We start from the raw sequence: 19,072 nt of genomic DNA on the forward strand, positions 1-19,072 counted from the left end.
CGGCAGTGTAAAAAGTCACTTTATGAAGCACAACTGAGCACACTTTTTACGTCTGAGAATAAAAACAGTTTAGTACATGAAGGAAAAATAAAGCAAACTCCCTCCACCAGTGTCAGTTAAAATGAAATGTTTTATTGGCAAGCCAGAGCAAGTAAATGGAGTAGAGTGCTGAGAGCACCCATTCGATTCCCATGAAGGAAGGGGTGAATCAATATTACTAGCTCACAGTTGTACAGTTGTAAACAATGCCTCCATTGTGCAATGAGTCACAATACAACAGGATATGTGACACTCCGCCTCAGGAGCTCACAGTAGATGTCAGTAACGAGTCTCCGATTTGGGCAGCCAATAAACGAGCAGGGAGGCAGAGAAGGAGGTTGAGGGGTGGGCGGGCCATTGAGAGAGCAACAAACACACAGCAGTCACACACGCTGCCTGGCAATAAGGAGGGAGAAAGGGGCAGTCACACACTCTGGGAGATACACAAACACACAGGCGAGTGGCCATGCTTGTACTACAGTGCAACCCAGGCTCATTAAGCTGAATCTGTCCATTCAGAGCATCTGTGGCACAGCCTGGACTGACAACTGCACCTCTACACAAACTGACACATCAGACACAACACAAGCGCTGCAGCCCTAGCCTTCCTCTTTGCAAGGAGGTGGGAGTGGATCGTGATTGAGAAGCTCTCCTTGGCTCCTGGGAACAACAACAACAAAAAGCGGCCGAGCAGCAGCAGTCCCTTAACGGTTCGTCGGGAAATATAAAGAAGCAGATGAAGTGAAAGAAGGAGGAATTGAAAGTGCACGGGAGGTGAGTGCATTGGCTAGGGGGGTGGGTAGGTTTCCCTGCAGGTTGGGTACAGCAGCCACCTGGCTAACAATGTCAAACTGCCTCCAGCCCAGCACTGTGATGTTGGGGGATGCTGGGATTTGTAGTCCTGTAAAATGTACGGAAGCTTATGCTGGCTGGACATATATGCATATGAAATGCGCTTTTCCGGCCCTGTGCATCGGGCAGATTGCGCGCAGTAGCTGCATTGTTGTAGCGCCGATCGACATTCCAGACGTGTTCCATTACGACTCCTGGGTGTTAGTGTAGGGTTAGCGCTTGTGGGAGCACTGGGATAAGCCCGCTTGACTCTGGCCCTGTTGTGCTTCTACAGACAGAGACAACAGCTGTCATATTTATTATGTGATTTAACCCCTGAGTGGCTACTGTAGAACATGTATTTAACCCCTGGGTGGCTGCTGTAGAGCATGTATTTAACCCCTGAGTGGCTGCTGTAGAACATGTATTTAACCCCTGAGTGGCTGCTGTAGAACATGTATTTAACCCCTGAGTGGCTGCTGTAGAACAATGTGCAGTTGTGGCTAGCAGGGCAGCCCAAGGTCTCCCCCCATCTCCTGCACCGCAGCTTTATGAGGCAACAGAAGAGTCAATGAGCGACTTATCCAGGCAGGCAGTTAGGCAGGGTAGCACAAGGTGACTGCCAGTTGCTTCTGCTGAGCTCAGTGGAGCTGCCCGTGACTGCTGCCTGCAAGCACTACTCAGCACATTTAGCAGCAGCACAAGGTGGATCCTTAGTTTTAGCTGGTGCTTGGTGTTGACAAAGCCGTCCCAAATTATTAATGATACCAGTGAATGAAGTGTTTACCTGAATCACACCGCATGCTTGAGAAGAGAATTAAAAAAAAACAAAAAACATTCAGTAAGGTGCCTTTATCTAGCACCCTCTAAGCAGCATTGCAATGTGCCTTGTAAAGGTTTTATATATCTTGGCAGTGCTGCTGCTGCTGCATAGACCCTAGAGGTTTTGGGAAGCAGGGTTAGTAGGGGAACACTTCTATAGGTTGCCTGCTGGATTTTGTCACACATCATAGATCAGCAGACTTTGACCTTCAGATCTCCATCTGCTGTCAGTGTACACCTTCTAGCTTCCCCAGAAAACCTTTGGTTGCTCGTGTGTGCTGTGAGAGCTACAGATCAACCTATGCCGGAGCGCTGCATGTCAATCAGTGTTACCCTACAGCCTCTTAAGATTCTAGTTCTGTTGGGTTCAGTATATAGGCTCTTATGTTATATCATGTTCTTGTTTAACTACAATGCCTCTGATTAGTGTCTGTGCGGTTCATGAGCATATTGAGGGCTGCTTTATTTACTGCAGTATGTAAAGATTTCATGAGAGGAATCAGGCATGGGAAGCCATATGCATTACCGGCAACAGCGGGCATTTCTTTTAATCTGCATAATATTAAATACGTGATATTGATAATATTCCACCCCTTCAGATCATCCTTAGAAAAACCCCTGACCCAAAAGCACAACTGCTAACCTGATGCTAAGCGATGCCGCTTATTCACCATTACAGCTGAATTTCCAAGCCGCTTCTCGAATGTCAATTCATCAGCAAAATGTGTTTCCTCGGCTCTGACCAATGTGGTTCAAACAGTTTTCACAGTAGATTTCCTCTGCCGAGTGTATTTAAGCGAGAAGGATAATAACACTCAGCTGCAAAACATAAATAGTGAATTCACCTCCCAGTGGGGATAATAGTAAACATAATGTAGTGCAGTAACATCCTGCTTGCTACCAAAACTCGATGGGCAGATGCCCAAATGTTGTAGTTCTGAAACGCTGAACGTACTCTCCTGCTGGGAGCCTAACATATGTAGTAAGTAGTGACTAGCAGATACAAACTACTTTGTGTAAGTAGACCTGCTGAAAACTTGAGTTTTACTACATTACCCCACAGTGTTTCCCCATCTTTGAGAAGACAAAAGGGAAAGTATAGCAATAGGACATAAATTCTAAAATGCAAAAATATATACAAATGTAAATCTGTAGTTACACTGCATAAAATATGTAATTTGAATATTCTGTAAAGTGTATTGCACAAAAATATAGTAGTCATTAGAGTTTTGGAAGTGTTAAATGTTTATTCAGAAATGTAGTAAAAGTCCCCAGGTCTAGTAACCCACAGCAACTAATTAGCCAGTAGGGATTTACTACAGGTATGGGAACTGTTCTCCAGAATGCTTGTGACCTGGGGTTTTTCAGATAAGGGGTCATTCTGTAATTTTTGTCTCCATATCTTGTCTACTAAAAAATTATTTTAATATGAATTAAACCCAATAGGATTGTTTTACCTCCATTAAGGATTGATTACAGCATTTCTTTGTTGGAATCAAGTGCAATGTACTGTTCTATTATTTCAGAGAAAAAGGAAATCTTTTTGTAAAGAATTGAATTAATTGATTAAAATGGAGTCTATGGGAGATGGCCTTCCCGTAATTTGGAGCTTTCCGGATAACGGATCTCATACCTGTATTAAAAAATCTGATTGTTTGCAATAGACTGCATGACATTTGTTAGTTCTGTTGCATTTACTACAACAATAGTATTGCATTTATCAATACAAAAAGAGAATCTGCTGAGCTCTTGTGAATCTTCATAATACATTTTCACTTTATATTGTTGAGTCAGAACAAGTCCATGTAGCAATTTGTTATTCAGCACTATGAAGGGAATGTTGAGAGTTACTTTGAATCTGTGGGTAAAACTCATGCCTTGTATTGGAATCATTGGGTTGTTTTACAGCTGAACTAATCCTGAATGGTTGTCTTGGATATTTCTACGTGCTGCAGGTTGTCTATGATTATCAAATGTAGTTTTACATAATGTAATGCTAGGGCAGCTAGTTTCAACTTTGTCTACCATTTTTGCTGGATGCGTTTTAGTTCTCTGGACTGTACATCGTTCATATGTGTATGTGCTGTTTGAGGGTTCTCCATCCACCCTATCTGTTGTTACACTTCAGCCTCCAGCAATCCCTGAACATTCTATATTATATAAATAAATCTCTGTTTAAAAAAGTATGTGCTAGATGCAGCTCTTTGTATCGAACAGGCTCTGCTGACTTTAAATGGATTATCCCATCCTGAAGTTTAGCTTGCCTGTATCAGCTGTGCAACCATAGTGTGTGCAGTTATGTGATCTGTCAAAATACAGTGGGTTGTTAAAGAAATATTGTGGCTAAATAGAGGTTGACCTTCAACCTTGAAATAGCTTGAGGATCATTGTTGAGAAGGCTGACTAAGCTTTGCAGCTAAATTGGTCCCCTTCTTTTCTTTCTTTTCGCCATGAGCTAGCTCTTCATGATTGGATTTATTTTTATATTTTGCCTCAACGTTAACTCCTCTCTAAAAGCATGAATGTGTCTTGCTGCAAAAGGATCTAGATCAGAGCATGAAAGTCCTGTCAACATAAAATGCAGACCATGCATTAGACTAAGGGGCAGATGGATCAAAATGTGAGTTTAGAGCTTAATAAATAAAAACTCACCCAGGTTCTATTCATTCCTATGGGATTTTTTGAATTGTATTTATCAATGGGTGATAATTAGAACCTATCATTTGATAAATAAGCTTCTAAAAATCCCATAATAATGAATAGAACATGGGTCAGTTTTTATTTATTAAGCTCTAAACTCACATTTTGATAAATCTGCCCCAAAACTTGCTATTCCCAATGCAGCTGAAACTTTTATATTTTGCATCCGTGTTTCATTAATATTATTGTTTTTTCTAAAGTATTTATAGTTTATAATTTTCACATATGATAAATGTTAGAAGTTATGTTAAAGTTTTTACATTTGTTTTCAAAGTGGTGTCTACAGCCTATAGCATCCATATACAATAGCAGGACAGACAAAATAAAATACTCTGACTTTTGTCATCTCCATCTCCAGTAGATTTGTTTCATAGTTCTCAGTATATTAGTACATAACATTAAAACACACTGATGTTTGTGTTGTGTTAAATATAATTCAGTTTATCAATTATAGAGGCATTTTTATAACTTAAAATAGAATACGTTTTGTATTTAAGTCAAAAACATTATTTAATATTTGATAAAGAAGAGTAGCCTTTGAAAGTACTAGTTTATTTGAATTTTGAAATTGTTACCGAGAGAAGTGTAATTGAACGGTTAAGAATTCCTTTTTCTCACAAATCAGCGGGTCCCTTGTGCTTTATGGTAGAATTTCTTAATAACAGAGTGCTGGAACCACAATGGTCAGAGACCCTTGTTGAAACCTATTGCAGAGTTATTGTGATGGAAAAGAAAGGCGATGGAAAAAAAAGGCAAAGGAAACAGCATCAAAGCAGTTTTTTTAATAAAATTGTCTACTATTAGAAACTTTAATATTTAGGAGCTGCGCAGCGCTAACTAAAAATACATATTAAATTAAACAAAAACACATTTAATAGGTAACTGAAACTAATAGTATCTCTTATATAACAGTATCTGTAAGGGATTTAAAGGAAAAAAAATAATTTTGTGAAATGAAAGAAAATGTTTTCATAACTGTAGAAAAATAGGTTAAATAAATATATGCAGTGGTTTTAAATTTATTTGTAAATAACTGTACCTAGAATCTCTGTCTCATCCTGCACTGCTAGTTGTGTCTAATGAAATAAGGTAGCAGAAGGTAGTCTTACATGTTTCTTTACAAGTGTTTTTTCTATACTTGGTTTTGCTTCATTATTTCAAAAGTCAAAATAAGTAGAACAGATAATAGTTAGGGACAGACAGGTGCTGCTTTTAATATCATTTACATTTACAGATCATTTTAAAACCACTGAAAATGTGCCATTTTGTGCTTTGAAAGGTTGCTGAGAGTTACAATTATATTCATAATATAAGGCAATTTTATATTTGAGTTTACATTTGTCTCAAGATTCGCCCAATTGGACAGTCATAGTAACAAATGTGCTGTATTATAGGACAAATGGAACAGTTTCCCATAAATCACTGGGAAACCTGCATCCATAACTGTATCCAAAAATAATGTAAATCATTGTTAAATATTGTTACTCTGCACAAAAGCTGGAGGATATTATTAAGTGTTATCGCAACTTTATTTGGACGTGGGTCATGTTGACTCTAGTTGGAATCTTGCAAGAAGGCTACAATTTCTGAGCAGGTTGTAAAGATAACTGCTCTTGTAACCAGGGGAAGGGTCTGCTTTTTTTTTTTTGCTGTCATACGTTTTATCATTGTATCCGCCCGGCTACACTGAATTTATAGTCTTTGCTTACATTACGTTTCAGTTTCATAAGCACATAGTAATAAAAAAGAGGAAGTTTGCTGCTGTGTAGTCTTGTGGTTTAAAAAAAACGTTCCCCAGAGCAACCTTTTGATTGATCCATCTGCCAAAATGACCCAGAACACAAAAATACATTTCATTTTGTTGGGGATTGCCCCATTTCTTAGCTCTTTTTGTCACTAAAGGACTACCATTTCCCCTTTATTATTGTGTATTAACCCACGCACCACTGAATAGTGAAAAGGAAATGCTGCTCTAAAGTTTGAGCTGCATTCCGGGTCTATGAGATATCACCACTACTTGAATTGTTTACAGGCCTCCTCTAGTGTTGGAGCATCATGCACATGGATGATAGTTAAGATTGCACAGTATCAGAAGATGTGGAAGGATATGAAGAGATCATGTTAATATTCAAAATAGAATTGCTGGGATGTTTTGAAAATTCGGTCCATAAAGGTGCTATATGTAATTATACAGTGGTGCTATTTGTTGGGGCCCTTAACTAAATATATTTAGGATTTTTCATCCTACATGCCCTTTGTGCTTAAAGTGTAAATCTAACAAATAGTAAGAAGTCAAAGATTATCACAAACACGGTATTTTCCACATTAGCGTATGTAAATCGTGCAGTCTCCTCTGGGAAGTCTTCATGTGTGTTATTTGGTGCAGCCAGTGTGGGAAAGGTTTAGGACACGCTGAGATTAATATCACAATATAACATTTCAGAGTATTTGTCTTTGAGAAATGCCATTCAGTGACAAATAGGCAAAATAACTGGCTTTATAGAAAAGGGGAAAAATCTTGCAGTTTAAACTTGCATTATCTCCCTTGCAAGACATTCATTTTAGGCTTTGCATCAAAGAGGTTAATGTCGACCTTGCCTTGGAAAACAGGAAGAGTTAGTGTGGAGGTGTGCCTGTGTCCGATTTACATACACCCATCTTGTGTTTATGAGGTAGGTGTGTGTGTGTGTGTAGTGGTTTGTGACTGCTAGAACAATACAGCCTGTCAGCAGTTTCCTACAGGCAGCTGCTGCTGACTCACGTGTCTACTCCAGCCCTAAGCTGCCCTCTCTAAATCATCCACAGCATGAATGAAAGAATGTGCAACTGTCACTTATCTGATCGTTGTTCAACTGACTTACATGCCCCTTCAATGGAAAGAGAAAGCTTATTGGCAGGACAGTCTGAAGGTCTTTTTTTTTTTTTTTCATTGTGTGTTGTGTACATAATACAGAGCACACATCCTCCTCAGACCTTTACCTTGATTGCACTTGGCTTGTTCCTGTGCAGAATGTAGAACAATTGCATCATTACATAGTGACAAAAGGAGCATTGTTCCCTCTTTTCTGTTGCATGAGTGAATCTATTTTTCTGGGATTTCATCCACAGCCCTTCCCATCGCAGGGATGTAAATAAAACTCCCACAGTAATGATTTCAGAGCCACAATCTTCAACCTGGACTGTAGCTAAGCAACACTTCCCAGCATCCTCTGACAGCTTATGTTTCTGGATTTTAGCTTTTTACTCAAGAACACATTTTTGTTGTGACATGTTATAGTTTTAATTTAGCATTAGGATTTCACAAAACACATGTAACTACTGTGTACATCAATTGATGCAATGGGGAAATTTACTTACCTCAGAAAATCCGCTAGCGTTGCCTTCTCCGCATTTCGCCTCACTTCACCAGGCTTAAATTCGTCAAGGCAGTGCAAATTCACGAAGATCCAAAGTTGCACACAGGTTACCAAATGCTTGTGAAGTTGCGCAATCGATAGTACAATCAGCCGTTCGAAGTTACGATAGCGAAGGCTAACTTGCATACGGCGCCAAATTTAAAAATGAATGGACGTGTATGCTGCGGCACACATTACACTACACAATCCCAGGGAAACGTAATAAAAGTAGATAGGGGTGTTCTAATGCCCTACACATGTGCCCACAGTATAGTTAAGGTGCCATATGGCAAAGTCAACTCTGGCGAAAGAGGTAACATTCATAAAAAAAAAAACGTAGTAAATGTGCGTAATTTCGCCCCTTCGCCAGAGTGCAACTTTGCAAAGGCGTTAGGCTGCTAATTCGCTGGCAAATTTTCGCCAGGGCCACTGTTAGAATATTGGCTAAGTGGTAAAATGACGTCACGCTGGCGAATTTTCGCTAGCGTTAGCCACTTCGCCGGTTAGTGAATTTGCCCCAAATATCTTTGTAAATGATGTGTCCTTACTACGGGCTGTAGGCATTGCACAAATCCTTCCAAGTCTCAATTTACAGTTTGTAATTGCACTTTTTAAATACTTTGTTCCTGTAAGCTGCTCTGGAAATGTTTTAGTCTGACCCACTGCTTTAGTCTCTGACTTAAGTGGGTCTGTTCCTCAGTAGGGATGGCCATACAAAAGGATAAGCCAGGTGCCTGCTGTATACAGTAGCCAAAAACACAAGTACAATTTAAAACGCAGATGAAAAGGCAAGTTGAGTCTTATCCATATATTTACTTCTATATTTTATAGACGAGCAAAGCTTGTCACTCGTGAACCACCAATTCCACCAAGTACGCATCTGCATATTATGAGAAAGGTGAAAGGCCACAAACAACTGAAGATCCTGGGGAACTGTTGGGAAGAGACTGCAGACTAAGGGGCAGATGCATCAAGGGTCGAATATCGAGGGTTAATTAACCCTCGATATTCGACTGGGGAATGAAAATCCTTCGACTTCGAATATCGAAGTCGAAGGATTTTGCGCAAATACTTTGATCGAACGATCGAAGGAATAATCCTTCGATCGAACGATCGAAGGAATAATCATTCGATCGAACGATTAAATCCTTCGTTTCGAACGATTCGAAGGATTTTAATCCAACGGTCGAAGGATTATCCTTCGACCAAAAAAAGTTAGGCAAGCCTATGGGGACCTTCCCCATAGGCTAACATTGGGTTCGGTAGCTTTTAGGTGGCGAACTAGGGGGTCGAAGTTTTTTCTTAAAGAGACAGTACTTCGACTATCGAATGGTCGAATAGTCAAACGATTTTTAGTTCGAATCCTTCGATTTGAAGTCGAAGGTCGAAGTAGCCCATTCGATGGTCGAAGTAGCCAAAAAAATTCAAAGTTTTTTTTTTCTTCTATTCCTTCACTCGAAGTTAATGAATTGGCTCCTAAGACTTTGTTGGAAACTGAAGGAGACAAATTATGTAAAAATCGAGAATGTGCCAGTGCATTATATTCTTTTAGATACAGTAGAAAAAAGTAGTGCTTCCGGCTGATTTATTGAAATTTTTTGCAAAAACCATTCTAGCCCCGCCCATCTGTTCCATTTCTGCTGCCTCCTTTCCCAGGCTGTGCACAGGAACTAGCAGCACTCATAAGACCCTATTAGAAGCTAGGCAGACCTGATAGGGAACTGAAGCCTGTCTTTGTGTGACTGCAGGGTTGTGATTGGCTTTCCTCTTCCTACTGTGCTTCTGGCAGGGACCATTAGGACATGCCCACTCCTCATTTGAAACACAGAACTGGACTGTAGAAGAGCTATAGGGAGCTGCAAAAAAGGGCCATTTTTAAATATTATATACATTTTTGTCCAAAAGTAAAACTAGCACCATATGTTATTCATTATTGCTTACGAGATTGGTAGGGTTTTTTTTAGTTGTGCTATATGTCTCCTTTAAAGGGGCAATTCATTTTTAAATAAATTTTTAACTTACTGTAGTCATGTTTGGAGACAATTTGCACTTGGTCTTCATTTTGTATTCTTTGTGGACGTGGCGTAACTAGGGAACTATATGCTCCTGTGCAAAACTGCATTTACCACCACACCAGTCTGCCCCATCATTACGGGATACACTACCCTAGGTTCTCCATGTTGATGTGCGGGTCAGAGGTTTCCTGACCCGCACCGGAACCTAACCAGCCCTGCTCCAGCCTGCGCCAGCCCGCACCCGCACTTCCGGGGTTCTTTTATAGACCAGACCCGCGCCACCCCGCCTATGACGTCACAAAAGGGACAGGGCGAGCAGACGCGGGACTATAAAACCGGAAGTCAGAAACCGGCATTTGAAGGTGGTCACCCGCGAGGAGCAGTGCGAGGTCGACCCGAACCCGCCCGACCCGCGGGTATCGGGTCGGCCCGCACATCACTAGTGTGCGCAGTTTCTGTGGTGGGCCCTATTGGAGGGTGCAGGCCCAGGTGCAATTGCACCTGCTGCTACCCCTGAAGTTACTTCACTGTTTGTGGGTTTTTTTTAAATTATTTAACTTTTTGTTTAGCAGCTCTCCAGTTTGAAGTTATAGTGGAATTTGGCTGCTATGGTACAGTTTACCCCAGAATCCAGGCAGTTGCTTGAGAATAGAAAGATAACAAATAATAAATTTGCAGTCTCATAAAGCAATAGTTTTTTGGCTGCCGGTGTCTGTGCCCCCCATTTAAAAAGCTGAAAACAGACAGAAGATGAAGGCAAATATTTAAAGAATTGTAAAAATCAGGCCAAAAACAAAAGATCATCTTCTTTTTTTACCCACCTTTATAAATATGCCCCTAAGGGCTGCTTTTCAGCGTGAACTTGGGGAAAATGACGGTACTTGCAGTTCACCACAGCTGGAAGGCCTAAAGTTTGACATGCAAGCCTGATCAAGATGATAGCAGTTTTTTGGAGGAGAGTCTAGAGATTTGTGCCTTGGAGGCAGGAAAAGATCCTGTCCTTGTTAGCTAAAACTTGTGTTTTTCAGGAAATCAGTGTGAATGTCCTGGAATGAATCTTTGGAGTCACGCAGAAGTGGAACTTCCAAACGAATGGTTTATTGTAATGTTTGTATACAAAGAATAATGAGAGGAGGGGCTAAATGGGAATGACTCTCATAAGCTGCTTGTGACCTTAAACAACTTAGCATTCTTAGTTGACATTAACATGTAGATGCTTGTTTGCAGCTGTTCTGTAGTGTACATGTGTACATGATTATCCCAAATGCCTTCTTTGAAAGTAACAGTATTTTCATGGCTTAAAGTGATAGTTCACCACAAGCTATTCGTATGATGTAGACAGCAGTATTTTAAGAAAATTTGACTTTGTTGGCTGAAGTTTATGCTGAAGTAGTGGACTTTTTCCCCCAAGGGTGACCTTATCCCTTTAAAGTCTAATTTATGTGGATGGCTTGTGTCACAGCATTTAAATAATTAGCATTATTATGGTCATGTTTCATGCCTGGTCCTGCACATGTCCTAGCCATGCAGTTCACAGTAGCTGCTAATTTGTTTATCTGTCAAAGATGAGCAACGTGGACCACGATCTTCAAGTTTGGGTTCAACTAAAGTCACATCATTTCACCCAAAGTTTGCCAGAAATTTATCACTTTTTAGTTTCACAGCGGGGGCTGCCGGAGGGCTTTGTATCCCTGTTTAAACATGTACAGGTATACTACAGGTATGGGACCAGTTATCCAGAGTGCTGGGGACCTGGGGTTTTCCGGATAATGGATCTTTCCATAGTTTGGATCTTCATACCTTAAGAATTATGTAAACATTTAATAAACCCAATAGGCTGATTCTACTGCAATAAGGATTAATTAGATCTTATTTTAGACCAAGTACAAGGTACTGTTTCATTATTATAGAGAAAAAGGAAATCATTTTTTAAAATTGTCATTATTTGGATAAAATGGAGGCAGCCTTTCAGTAATTCGGAGCTTGCTGGATAACGGGTTTCCGGTTAACAGATCCCATACCTGTATAGTTATAAGAAAAAAGGTGTATTTTAGAGATTAGGTTATTACTGAGTGTATAAGTGTTTAGTAATTGTACTTGTGATATTATATGATATGGCTTACATATGATATGAATCACCTTCCGAGATCACTCCTGTGTAGGCATCTGTGAATTCTTAATGACAGGACCCATCAAGTGGCTTTATATAATTTTGCATAAATGTGTGTGTGATCTATTATACAGAGTACTAAGGACTTGGGGATTCCTGTTATTTGGATCACTACACTTCGTTTCTCCAGATGGAAGTGACGGTTTATAGAGTCCATACTCCTTTGTTTTCCCCAAAAATGTGAACCTTGCTAGTGCTATCCTGCCTGAACCAGAAATGGGGTTGCCACCTTTTCTGGAAAAAATACCGGCCTTCCTATATATTTATCTTTTTTCCCTATTAATAACATTAAGATCAACCATAATTTTTACCAGCCAGGCTGGTAAAATACCGGCCAGGTGGCAACCCTAACCGGAAGGTGACACACTTACCTATATTGGGTATTGAGTCTCCTTGTTTGCTCATTATGTGCATGTGTGTGTGTGTGTGTGTGATGTAGGAGTGTTGAACATGCCCCCCCCCAAGTTTACACACATACACATAATGAGTGATTGGGGGAACTTGCTCATTATGCACAAGTGTGTGTGCCAACATGGCCAACCAGACTGGGAGCTCGTTCCCGGGGCAGTTGGCTTAGCGCTGGCGAGGGGCGTTTATAGTGAAAAAGAAAATATTGTTTCCCCCTACCAGAGTGTGAAGGTGCCCTTTAAGTCTGCTAAAAATCATTTAAACCCAATAGGATTGTTTTGCCGCCAATATGATTTCACAAAGCTTAGTTAGGATCACCTACAGGATACTGTTTTATTATTGCAAAGAAAAGGGAAATCATTTTAAAAATTAGGACTATTTCTTATAATGGACTCTATGGTAGATAGCTTTCTGGACAACAGGTATCCAAATAACAGATTACATACATGTACTGGAATTGGTCACCGTATTACCAGGGCACGGTTGGCTAACCCCGCCCACTGTGTGCACCATAAAATAGGGGAGGGCAATGAAAGGGAAGCGAAAGGGCAGGGGAGGGAGGGACAGAGATTGGTGAGCGACAGAGGTGGGTAGACGAGAGCTGTAGAGGGTAGAGAATCCGGACTAGGGGTAGCAGAAGAATCTTGTTCAGGCACCTGCCCAGCGCCTTCACATTGTTGCGCCCTAAACAGATGCCTCTTCTTTCTACCCCTAGTTCCGGCCCTGCGTATTAATTTATCACTTTGTCTGTAACTGATACATTCCACCTGCATTCGGTGCTTGCATGTTTCAGAGTAAGTACAACCCAATCCAGAAGATTGGGCTGCATTCCTCTTCAGTAGAACACAGAAGAGATCCATCGTAGGGAAATGTAGCAATAAACACCTGTGTGTAAGATCCTTAAAGCGAGCTGTTTATACAGTAGCTGCTACTGAACTACAGCCCATAGAAATCTATGGGTTAATAACTTGGTGGTGGGGTAATAAATAAGAAGTTTGGCAGCTTTCATTGCATGCAGGGAAGGTAAGGAAGAGAAATAAAAGGTACCGCTGATTGGACCAACAACTGAAACATTTGTGTGTATTATTATTCCTATTCATCCTTCGTACAAAAAAAACAGCACATTTATTTCATGTATGGACAAGAAAAGGAAATACATACTGTCAAATATATGTGTAAATTTCAATAAACAGAAAGTTAAAAAAAAACAAAAAAAAAATAAAAAAACCAGCACATTTATTTTGAAGTCTGGGGGTTACATTTAAAAAACAATATGATGTTTGACATGCCAGAGATGGGGATGCTAAGTTTCCGCCAATGCAACTGACTCATCTTTATCAGTGGGGTTGAAGTTCTATTAATAAAGCATGTGGTTTTAGTTTGCAAGTCTAAGTAAAAGGTTGGAAAATATTGCTCTTAGTCGCTTTGCTTATGTTGAAATCAGCAACTATTTTTGATTAGATTTTGTATTCAGGGCCATGTATGTATGTATGTGTGTATATATATATATATATATATATATATATATATATATATATATATATATATATATATATATATATATATATATATATATATATAGGCACCCTGGGACCTGTGCCTAGGATGGAAGCTTTTGGGTTGAGGCCCTCGGCTGCCTTTATAATTGAATACCTGTCTACATGATGTCACTTCCGTATGTTGGGGCATTAGGTTTCTATTTAGATATCAGCAAACCCATCTTATAGAAGTCTGATTTCAGAACTGTGGTATCTTATTTGTGATGGAAAAAACACATATTTGAAACTTTTGCTACAGAAGTATTAAAACTTGAAGTGAATTTCCAGCTACCTTTTATTGCAGGGCTAAAAGGGGACATGTGCCACATATATAGCATCCATAACCACCATGGGTGAATCAGTAAAATTGTATTCTAAACAACCCTCTCACGTGAAAACCAATTTCTTTTCATAAGGTCAATGAAATATTTCTTGAAAAAAATTGAATCAAATGAATTAATTAAAACCGGGTACCGAGAGCCAAGACCACAGCAGTCTCTGGAAAAAAGACAGCTGACATGCGCCAGATAATTGCAATTTTATCCGCAAAGATTTTACATCAGTTTCAGTCTTCTGTTCTTATGGCAACCTCAAATGTGTTAGGTTTTTCCTCTTCCACTGCATTTATTCAGGTGGTGTGAAAGTGCCGCAAAAGATGAACATAACACTTTTCAACAGGCTGAAATGTCTGCTGCATTCTGAGTACGAATCAGAATGCAATCTTCAATTTTGCAAACATTGTTGCATGCATACATAAGTGTTTTCGAAAGCTGTGAACCACTTTCATCTGGGAGGGAAAATGTGGCACACCACAATTAATCATACTGAAATTTCTCCCCCTCCTGATTCCACCGGGTGTAAGAGAGTAGGTGATGTGGTCAGGGATCTGTGTTACTGTGTGGGAGAATCAGTTATTGTGACTTGAACATTTCTATTAAAATTAGTTGCACATATGTCCCCTTTGTATAGGAGATGTTATTATCTGCGCTTGTCTGTCTCAAAATAATACAGGTATGGCAACCGTGATCCAGAATTCAGGACCTGGGGTTTTCAGGATAACGGATCTTTGCATAATTTAGATCTTCATACCTTAAGTCTACTAGAAAATCATGTAAACATTAAATAAACCAAATAGTCTGGTTTTGCTTCCAATAAGAATTAATTCTATATTAGTTGGGATCAAGTACAAGCCACTGGTTTATTATTACAGAGAAAAAGGAAGTAATTTTTAAAAATATTTGGATTGATTATAATGGAGTCTATGTGAGACAGCCTCTCTGTAATTTGTAGCATTCTGGAAAACAGGTTTCCAGATAACGGATCCCATACCTGTATAGAGGTCAGGAGAGGAAGTATTATCATTTCAGATGATATTTAACTGCAAGTCCCAGTATACTCAGCTAGTGACCTACTTAGCAAATACCAGAACCACAGGCTTTTCAACACTTTCTAAAGTTTTTCTGGTATTTTTCCAATTAATTTTCAGAACTTATTGTAGCCAAGATATTTTAGGGTTGCATGGTAATAAAACCCTTAGGGTTGCCTACCTCTAGCCTTTTTTGATCATCTAGCATTGGCAGTGTGGTTGAAACAAATTTAATCTGATCTGTATCCAAAATTGATGTTTAAATTGTTACATCAGACTTATATTTTACTTTATATATGAAATAAATTGCAAAAGATGCAGAGTATGCTTTTGAGTTCTTTTAGTCTGCTAATGTTTGTAGCATTGTGAGTGTGACTCACAACCTCCACTTAGTGGTGCCAATCTGTACTTTTAAATTGCATCTTTGTTTCTGAAACGCTATACATTCATTAGAACCTTTTTTATTCTTATTCTTGCCAAACTCCATTTCTTGCCTTTGGCCCCTTTTTTATGCTTCAGTTGCTCTATTTTTGCTTTATATTGTTCCTTTTGCCTTTTTCTAGGGGTTTGTGTTCCAAGCCCTGCATTTGTTCTATTTCAGCTTCTGCCTTTACCCTTTTTTGTGCTCCTCCACCCCTGCCAGCTTATTTAATTTTTCAGCCATGCTGCCTGGTCCTCCAAACCTAAGATTTCCTGTCCTTTGCCCTGCTGCCTTGTACAATTCCTTCAGCTCTTATATTGACTTGGACAACCTTTTCTACCCTACTGCCTCTTTAAATACATCTAACCCTGTAACCGGATACTATTTTATAGGCCTTCACTCTTCCATTTCATTCCTACATTTTTTCCACTTTTTCAGCCAACTGTCTTGTTCTGTTCCTTATACCATAATTTTTTGTTTCCCCCCTTAGCCAGCTGACTTATTCTGCACAGCATGATTGATCTATCCTTCTCCTTTGCCTGTTGTTGCTTCAGTTCGATTCTCGTTTCTCTCCAGCATGCTTCTTTTCCCCACTCTTTCAACCCCAATGTCCTGTTTGACTTATTAAGCCCAGTTAACTGTTTCATTTCTTCTGCCATGCTGGCTTTTTTTACTCTTACATCCATGCAATCTGGGACTTATTTCACCACCACCAGCTTTGCTGAAGAATCAGCTTCAGTTTTACCACCTTATTCTACTACTTGATCCCATTGCCTTATTACAAAAGCTAGATCGGGCTAGACCTTTAGTTAATGATCAGTAGATCTCAAGACACTGTCAACAAACAGCTTTTCTAAATAACCGTCCAGGTCCATTATTTTCATTCCGATATTTATTATGTTATGGTTACATCAGAAATATTGTTTGTTTAATATAGCCAGGGCCAGGCCAAGTGGTAGGCAAAGTAGACACGTACCTAGGGCGCAAAGCTGGGGGGGGGGCGTCGCCAGTCACGTACCTCCTCTGTCGCCTACCCCCAGTCCGCTCTGTGCCCGACTCTCTGTGCTTATTACTTCTTTTTGCGCTCCTGCTCATACACGCAATAGCATGCTTGCACCAATTCAAACTTGCGCACGCATGCACACTTGCGCTAAGCTGGTGCCGTATCAAGCTGGCTTGCCTAGGGCGCTTGTGTGGCCCGGCCCTGAATATAGCAATATACATTTTTTCATAAATCAACATTTAAGTTATGTTTTCTATGAAACAGAATGTTAATGCTTTTATGGATGTAGATCATAATGGGACATCACTAAAAGTAGACCTTGCATTAGTAAAGTATGGGCACTCCTGCCTTATAACATTCTTTTGTCCTTTAGTAATGTAACATTGATCATCTTGTTCTGCCCTTTTAGTCTTGCTGCCTTGTTCAACTCATTCTGCCCTACCACCCTATTCATACAGGCTGAATTCCACTTTTATTTTAAAAGCATGCAGTTTCTCTGTACAGTACAACAAAATGTGTTTGTATCAAAGCCAAATAAAAGCACTTACCTATAAAACATACAGATTTTAATGGTTTCAAATCAGATAAATTAAAACATCACGGGCAAGCTCTAAGACAGGGGTAAACCTGTTTCTTTCATTTACCCTCTTTTTTGTGCTCACTGTATTTTCCACAATGTTCTTTCATTGTGGAATATTGTTGCTTCATGCATATACTATATACATTAAATCATTCTTTATGTTGCTATGGTTACAGCGTTAGTGCCATATATTTTACCTTCTGATAAGCAATATCACAATTATACTTCTTCATTCACATATTTAACCTACACAGAACAAACAGAAAGGTGCCTCTTTAGTGCAGGCATAATGTTGTTTGTAATGTTTTATTTTATTTTTCTTCATTACTACTTTCATTGTATACATATACTATTGACTGCTGAATGTTAATCCTTATCATTAAAATTATCAACAGGAGTCTTTCACCTTTTTTACTCCCTCTCTTGCACTAATAGCTTATATCTTTCCTATTTACTACTCATTAATACCTAAGCTTGGCAGACGTAAAGTGTACCGTGGCTGGTATTTGGAAAAGGATGCCATTTCCAAATATCAGTCCTGAGGGACAGATACGGCCTGTAGGGATTCCTGCTCCTTTGTGAATCAGCAGTATGCTCTTCAGTACACACATTTTGGATTTGTATCTTTAAAAAAGTATACTTTACTACCCAGAGAAAAACAAAGACTCCTAACTAGGCAGCTTCTACAGCAAAAGATATTTGCCAAAGAAAGCTGCATTACCCCTTCCTATTTGAACTACAGGTGCAACAAGGGTGGCAGTTGCTTCTAATAGCTTGTTTAAGTTTCTTGTAAATAATTTCTGTGCAGAATGATCTTAGATAGAAAAAAGTGAACTATTTATTGCCAACAACTCAGTGCCACAGTTGACACCTTTGTCAGGAAGACAGAACATTGTCTTGACAAACCTGTCCCTTTTGGCATTGACACATTGACTAGTAATAGTTCACTTTTTATTTAAGACCAGCAATCATGTGAAGCAGGTATAGTGAAAATATATATTTTGTTTTAATGGTCACTTTAAATGAATAGTGTTTTTACATTATTATTATTATTATTATTATTATTATTATTATTATTATTATTATATGCATTCAACAAGCAGGTAAGGAGGCCCTGCTCGTTAGAGCTTACAAACTAAAAACATTCCTATTTCCTAAAAGGAGCTGCTCTATACTTAACCACAGAGTAGTTGCCTTTGATTTCCTGGCTGATCTCATAGACCATAAACCTACATTGGTGAAATCAATGCTAGGGGATGAAATTATTGACTTAGGATGTCATTAGTCTCAGGCATAGCAATGCATGATGTAATGTAATGGCTAGTCAGCATGTCTGTCTCTCACCACGTTGTACCAAAGTTCACCCAGACTTAAAGCCAAGAAAGAATGACTTTTGACATTACATGTGTGTTGTACTTTTGCTTCAAAATAACTAATTGCCATTTTGTGGGATTGCAACTACTTAAAGGGGCCAGAATTAGAATTAACTCTCTGTGCAATGATTGCTTTTAATTTTAAATACAATCAGTGTTGTCGAGCAACTTGCATTTTTGCATTTATTAAATTTGTCCCCTATTTTCCACAGACAGTTGTATTAGGTTAATGGCAAATGGAGTGTTTTGCACCCATGCATTTTCAAGCTTGACAATAATGGTACTAACTCTGAGCATGTGGGTGATTACATACCTGGCAACTGTCCTGTTTTTAGAGGGACAGTCCCTCTTTTGACAGCTCAACCTCGTTTGACAGTCCCTCGTTTGTACTGAAAAGTCCCCTTTTTCTGT

General features: G+C 39.3%; 1 protein-coding gene across 3 annotated transcripts in view; it reads left to right on the forward strand.

The window, feature by feature from the left end:
• Positions 1 to 324: 324 nt before the first annotated feature.
• Positions 325 to 19,072, forward strand: part of bach2.L (BTB domain and CNC homolog 2 L homeolog) — a 187,614-nt gene continuing 168,866 nt past the window's right edge. The window contains exon 1 of one of the 3 annotated variants that reach the window (XM_041563018.1): positions 325 to 813. The gene's annotated coding sequence lies outside the window, so the exon portion shown is untranslated. The remainder of the gene's footprint in view (positions 814 to 19,072) is intronic. The other 2 variants (XM_041563020.1, XM_018263387.2) reach the window with 2 other exon arrangements.

Source organism: Xenopus laevis, chromosome 5L (genome assembly GCF_017654675.1).
Source record: "Xenopus laevis strain J_2021 chromosome 5L, Xenopus_laevis_v10.1, whole genome shotgun sequence".
Taxonomy (NCBI): Eukaryota; Metazoa; Chordata; class Amphibia; order Anura; family Pipidae; genus Xenopus; species Xenopus laevis.